This window comes from Antrostomus carolinensis, unplaced genomic scaffold (genome assembly GCF_000700745.2).
Source record: "Antrostomus carolinensis isolate BGI_N321 unplaced genomic scaffold, ASM70074v2 scaffold9566, whole genome shotgun sequence".
Lineage (NCBI taxonomy): Eukaryota > Metazoa > Chordata > Aves > Caprimulgiformes > Caprimulgidae > Antrostomus > Antrostomus carolinensis.
In genome coordinates, this window is record NW_010322509.1 from 55,921 (window position 1) to 62,979 (window position 7,059).

Here is a 7,059-nt window from a genome sequence, read left to right on the forward strand (position 1 = left end):
CAGAGAGCGGTGGGGGCACTGGAGGAAAGCAGGGTTTGGCTGGAGAGGGGTGCAAGCCCCCCACCCTCCCACTAGCCCTGGCTGGCGGCTCCTACCCACGCTGGGGAGCCAGGAGCCGGCCGGCTGGCAGCCCCGCATGGAGGGGAGATGGCTCTGCCGGTGCTGAGCAGCTGTTTGAACCCATTCCAGTCTCACTGGGTCCTCCTGAGCGCGTTTCCAAGCGCTCCAGGTCCCTGTTGGCGTATTTCTCTGCACATTGCCCAGATCAATGAATTGCAAAGCATGTTTGTCCCAGTGCCATGGCTGGTCCATCTGTCCGTCCACCCGCCTGGCTGAGGCAGGGCCGTGCACCCGGGTCAAGGGGAGATGGCATTGGGTGACAGAGGCAGTGGCAGTGGGTTTTGTTGTTGTTTCCCCAGATCACTGTGCAATATATTCCGATTTTTTTTCTTGTCATTAAGCCAGTGCCTCGGAGATGATGATGTAGTCCCTATGTGGGCCGCAGAAAGCACTTCGAGCCGTGCTGGAGTCGTGCTGGGTGGCTCTGATAGCAGAGCTAATGGGAGCGAATGGGATGCAACGAACTGTTCTAATGACACCAGCCAGGGAAGAGACAACAGTAAGAATAAATAAATGTTAACTATTTTCCTCTTCCAGACATTTGCATCTATTGCCATTAAGTTCATTTAAATAAGAGAGAGAGCAAGAGAGAAGGGGAAACTTACTACTACTCTTAATAACGAGTGTCTAAAAATAAATTAGGATGCTGGGATGCACTTAAGGCATTTTAAAAATAAGTCTGATTTTTTCCCCCTTCTCCTCTTTTTTTTTAAAGTGTTGGAGGGTTTTAATTTGGGCCGAGTAATTTTGGTGCAAACGCTTGGGCGCCTTTCGTTGGGAAATTGGGAGGAATGCAAACAAGATTTCACTTCATTAAACAGGGGCAAACAGTAGAGAAATTGCACTTACTTATGGAAATGACTTTTAAACATGAACAGCATTTACTTGCATTGCCTTGTGCTGATTTTTTTTTTTAAAAAGATTATACATGTGAATAATTCACTGTGGGCCAATTAGATGATGACTTCATTTTTAACCTCTCTTCCTTGCCATCTTGCTGGCTGTCCCTTTCATTGCAATTTCCACCCTCTTTCTTTCCTTCAATAAATTAATAAAGATCAAATAATCCTTCTCCCTGTGGTGCCAAGAACTAGCTTCTTGGAAAGGGTGTAAGAGAAGAAATCAGAGGATCACTGTCTCTGCTGAACTGCCCCCAGGATGAAGCAGGAATAACTCTCGGGGATTTCTACATGCAGAGCTGCACCTATGTGTTCAGGAAGAAAGAATGGGAGGAATGAGAAATGGGCAGGAATGAAAGGGAGAGAGAGAGAAGAAAAGATCTCCATGCTCTCTGCATGCAGGATCAGGTGCTGGAGAGAGGCTGAGCAGCAGGTTTCACCCTTTGTGAGGCTCCATTTTTGCTGGTAGGACTGCACTGGGGTGAGTTTGCTTGGCCAGGCTAAAGGCAGCACTCAGACAGGTGACCCCTATGGCATCACTGGGGATAGAATCACCGAATGATACCCTGAAACCCTTCAGCATTCCTGGGCCCAGATGCAGGCAGCAAAGATGTGGAACCACCACTTGGACCAGGGGAGTCTGGGCTGCGATGTGAGAGGGAGACAGAGCAGAGTGATACTGACTTTTGCCAGGAGCCTGTGGGAAGTGGACATTACAGCAAGTGGATAGAAAGAGAGTTCTCCATGGGCCCTCGCTGTTTTTTCCCCAACTAACAGATGTTAGATGTTCTTTCTGTCATTAATGCATGTGTCAGGACTCTTCCCAGCTCAACTTGGGAAGCAGGCTGTGGGATTTCATGCCAGCAGGATCTGCCAACACTTTCGGGGTGCTGGGAGGAAGGAGCTCCGAAAGATACTGTCTCCCTCTGGTCCCCACTTTGCTGCTTCTGCATTTCATCAGATGCCTGCCAGCTGAAAATGGGCATCAGGAGACTCTGTCCATGCAAATCCCAGTCATGCTTATAGGAAGACAATACTCGTCCTCAAAATAGTTCTTTCCAAATGTTTAGCTCCTGGAGCTCTTTGCAGTAATTAAATTATGTAACATAGAGCTTAAAAGCCTCTAAAAACAAGGTAACAAAATATATAATCAGTTCTTGTAAAAGATCAGCTGATCTACCTGTTTAGTTTCTTAGCTGTGGTTCTTGCCTAGCTCTTAGGTCTTGTTCCTGCATATGACCCACTCTACATCAAATGTGACTGCTATTGTCCTTTCATCTGCCCTAGAAGGGAAGGAGAAACCTTGGTGCCTTCCTAGTGAAACTCCCTGTCCTCTGCCATTGCCAGGGCAAGGGAAAATGGAAACATCTTCCCTCCTGTCCTCAGCACCTCTTTTTTCTTTGCTAAGCAAGAGGTTCCTCCACTGATGCCAATGGAGTGACACTGCAGAAGAGTCACTGCTGGTGGGGTCTGTGCTAGCCCTGTGGGGTGAGAGTCTGTCCTGTCTTCTCCTCCTTACAGGTGAGGAAACTGAGGCGCAAAGCAGGTAGCATACCTGTTAGCTCCCATATGCCCTGGCCAAGCATAAGAAGCAGTGAGAGAGCTGGGACCCTGGTCAGAAGTAGGACTGTTCGTAATTTATTTTCTTCTGCTGCTTTCATTTACAAGTTTATTTTAATGGAAAAGACCATGTCAGTTTGCTCTGGGCATTGCGTAAAGTATCAAGGGCACTAGAGATTAAGTCCCTTCTGGGAGTGGATGGCAAGACCTTGCCGTGTGTCATGGAATCTTCCTGGGAAACCCTATCCACATGGCTGCTGGGTCATGTCTCAAGGCCTTCCTTCACCCCTGTCTCTACTGCCTCTGAAACCTTCACCATCTTCCTTCAGGAGCTCTTCTCTTGCACTGTCCAAGCCTGCTGCCCCCAGACTGCTTTCCAGGATGTTTCATGGTCATTTTGTCAGTGTGTCTTTTCTCATCAGATCCCATTCCCAGCCTTTCTGTGCTTCAGTGTTTTTATGGCTCTTAGCTGGTTACAGTTTTAGTGGGGAGGAGGTAACTGCAAGTGATGACCTTCCAGGGTAGGGGAGCGCAAGGAAACTTTAAGCAGCGTGGCTTCCTGCTGGGAGCAGTCCCTTTTAGAGCTCTTGTGTCAATTACAGCTTTCAGAGTTATGTTCCCACTCTGTTTACCCTGGGGAAGTCAGCATGACCCTTCCAGGGCTGGAGCCAGGCAAATTCCCTCTCCCAGCAATGGCACAAAGGTCATTCAGCCTGGACTTGGGAACTTTGCATTGCCCGTTTCTGAATCGACCTACAGCATCATGATCTAAGCTCCAAAAAACAGGTTACTTGATGAACAGGCTTTCACTTTCAGGCTCCTCTGGCTGCTCTGTTGTACCTGCCATCCTCCAGCTGGGGCTGAAGTTGAGGAACACGCAGACAGCAGTGAGCCCCCGTTACAACAGCCAGCGATGTACTGTGCTTCAGCTCTGTGCCTGGTGCTGCCGGCTGTAGTGTAGTGTGCAGGGCATTTTCTATCCCCATAGGGCTGTTCCTGACAGCTATTCCCAACAAACTCCAAGATAGACACTTTTGTCCTGAAATATCCATATTTGGAGTTGTTCAGAGACATCCTCCTGAAAAGCTCTGTGGAGAGATAAGCCCAGGAACCCCAGCTATGAGACAGCATGTTGTGTACTGAGCTCTCACTGCAGGAGAGGTGCTTCCATCTGCTACGCATCTCTTGAATTCAGGAATAGGACTCTATGGGCTGTTTGGTACCTCCATTGACCTCAGCAGACCTCACACCAGGGACAAGTTCAGCTCCATGCACTCATTAACCTGCTTCCCCAGAAGCACCTTCAGGGCCGAGGGCTGTGTGAGGTGGGCACCCGCAGCAGTGGTGCTTCAGCTGCAGCGCTTTGTGATGGGCACCCTCCTGCTGATCTGCTAGTGCAGGGCTGGCACCAAGGGGACCACCCCTATGTCCATGGGAGCAATGGGAGTCGTCTGCTGGCAAGGCAAAGCAAGTTCTCTGTCCTCTGTGCAGTCCAGAAGCCTTGGGCCAAGGAGGACTTTAGAGTTTATTGATGTATCTGACTCTGAAATGAGCTTCATTCTTTTCTTCCACCTCTGAATGACAGACCCCATCTCTGGGCAGTGAATGGACAACCTAAGGCAGAGGTGAGCGAGTGTCAGACACCCATTATTGATGTTCCAGCTGACACCCTCCCTCCAGGCACCGCAACCCTGGGGCCTGGAGAGTGTGGGGCCAGGCTCCCTGGACAAGGGCTGGAGAAAATGCTGGACTGAGACCTCCCAGCAGGATTTCTACCTACAGCTGCAGCTCTTGAGAAGAAGAGCCACCCTTGTTTTCCATACAGGCTCTATGGAGAATTGGTGGCAGTGGTGGAGGGCTGATAACATTGTAGAGCTGCTGGTTGTGCTACCAAATACCATCAGGGCATGAAAGGTAACATGTCAGCAGCATCCTCTGGGTGAGTTACCTGTTTCTTCTCTGAGCCCAGCAGATGTTAGCCCTGAAGTGAGGTAAGCACATCCACTTCACCCCATCATCAGTGGAAGCCATATAATCAAGGAATGGCTGAAACATGGCATTTTCCACAGTGAACTTAAAACGATTTTCAGTTTGGGCAGAGTAGGGACAGCTTCCTCTTGCCAAGATTTCTATGAGAGTACATTTTTTATAATAGATGAAAAAATCCTTCCATTAAAACAAAAAAACCCTTTACTTCGCTTTAAATAGAATTTGAAGTATTGACAGGTAAGAAAAAAAGAATCTGGACATATTTTCTGGTTTATTACATTTAAAATATAAATGCAGAGTGTTTCTGGAAATTATCTTTCATTAGAGAAAAACTTGCTGTCTTGTTGGGCTATGTAATAAAGCAGAAATTTTTAGAGCAAAGAGGAAAAAAAATGAACGTTTCAGGAGTAATTTTTGAAGGAAATATGGCAAGTGAACTTGACTGGGAAGTGTGGAAGTCCTCCTTTGCCTTTCACTTCTCAAATCTAGAGTGGGGAGACTTCTGATATTAGTGACCCTCTGCCTTATAGAAACGATGGAGCCATGTTGTGCCCTCATAAAGTGTATCAATTTATATTAGAGGAACATACAGACTTTTAAAAACACATTTTGTCTTAGCTTTCTTCTCCTCCTTCAAAAAGACGGATCAATTTCTTTATCTGTTTTGCACAAGTGGGAGTACACCAAGACACAGAGGTGGGAGCAGACTTGTGCTAGGTCACACTGCATAAATTATCCTGGAAAGAGTTACTCATCAGTTGCCATGAGTGGCCCGGCAGAGCAAAATGTGGTCCAGTGTCATATATTCTACTACCATCACTGTATTTTCTTTCAGATCCACTCCAAGTCCCCTTGCCGTCTCTGACAAGCAAAAGCAATGGAGAAAGAGGCTGATCCAAACTGACTTCTGGTGCCAGAGACACTGAAGTTCTTGCAAAGTGAGGAACTTGGGGTGTCACCTGCTCTAGATGCCCCAGGTTTCTGATAAGATATTGCAAATTGTGGTAATATCTTATCAAATCTTGTGGTGTTTTTTCCCCAGTCCTGGGGTCACGTGCAAGGAAACAAGTAAGTGATGGGAAAGCCAAGGGGAAAGGAGCAGCTATTCTCCTGAGGCTCTGGCAGGAGGAGTAAGGATGTGGGGGTACCTGGGGTGGACAAAGAGCAAAAAACCCAAAACCCCTTTTCACCCATTTGTTCTGCATTTTCCACTCGATGGGTACTGTTCCCCTCTTCCCTCACCCTCCCCCAGCTTGCCTAGTAATTCAGGAAGAAGAGGCCAAGGAGAGTAATATTGTACTGGAGATAGGACTGGAAGGGCAGTAATTTAGAATCAGAGGCTTATAGTATTATTGCCTGCAAAGCCATTCATGGGAAATGATTCCCCCCATCCCCATTCCGCCCCCCCCTCCCCACCCTGCTCTCCTTGCTCTGCAATAACAATAACAGAAATGCCTTCAGGAGGCTTTTCTACTCAAAATGCAGGCAAAGGAGTGCTTCCCTCCACCACCCCTCTTCTTTCTTTTCTCTTCCCCCTGCACTCGCTTGTCCCCCCTGCCTCCAAGCCTAACCGCTGCTCCCTCCCTTCTCCCTCCCCCCCACCACAGGATAAAAAAATAAAAATAATAATAGGGGTAATAAGAGAGGAGGTAATGGAACGTTCTCCAACTGGGCACATGTCAGAAGCCATTATATGTGGTGCAGATTTGCATAATTCAAGAAGCATCAAATTAAATTTGCATAATTCCTTTGATTACACTTGTTATTAAATGTAAGTGACATTGATTTACAAAATGGCCCAATATAAGGTTAATAGCAAATGTCACCTTCCAGCAGGGTGAATAGGGTGCTTGTGTGGTGGTGGTGGTGATGGAGGAGGGGGAGAGGGGGGCCTGGGGAGGAAGGCAAGCAGACAATTGATTTCTCTCTTCCTTAAAGGGCTCAGGTCTCCTTTGCAGAGGAGCATGTGGACGCAGTGTCATTAGGAGCGCCTGCCAAGTGGCATCGGTGCCCTGACTCTGCCACCTCGTGCTCCCTGCCGAGGCACAACGTGGCCACTGAGCCAGCTCCTGAGGGGAGATGGGCAGGGTGGAAGGAACAGGGAAAGCCAAAAAGCTGCTCTTCCGGGCCCAGGCGTGCTCAGGAAAAGTGGTTTGGAAGGCATCATTGTTAAAACTCTCATTGCAAAAAGTTTTTGAAAATGGTGTGTCACCTGGTCCCACAGTGACAGGACTCTCTGCACATCTGCTGAGGAAGCACCGAGGGGGAGTGAGAGCAATGCCAAGATCAGTGCCTGAAATGCCGGGCTCTGATGGCAGGTGTTACATGGTAAAAACACATCTGTGATTATGGCAGGACCTATAAGGTACATATAGACTTGTACCCAGAAAAAAAAGACTCTGTGAAGTACATGCAGGGCCAGTGGTGATACTGGCCCACCACCACTGTCCCCCTTCCTCATCCTGGTATGACAGGACTTGGGATCAAACTG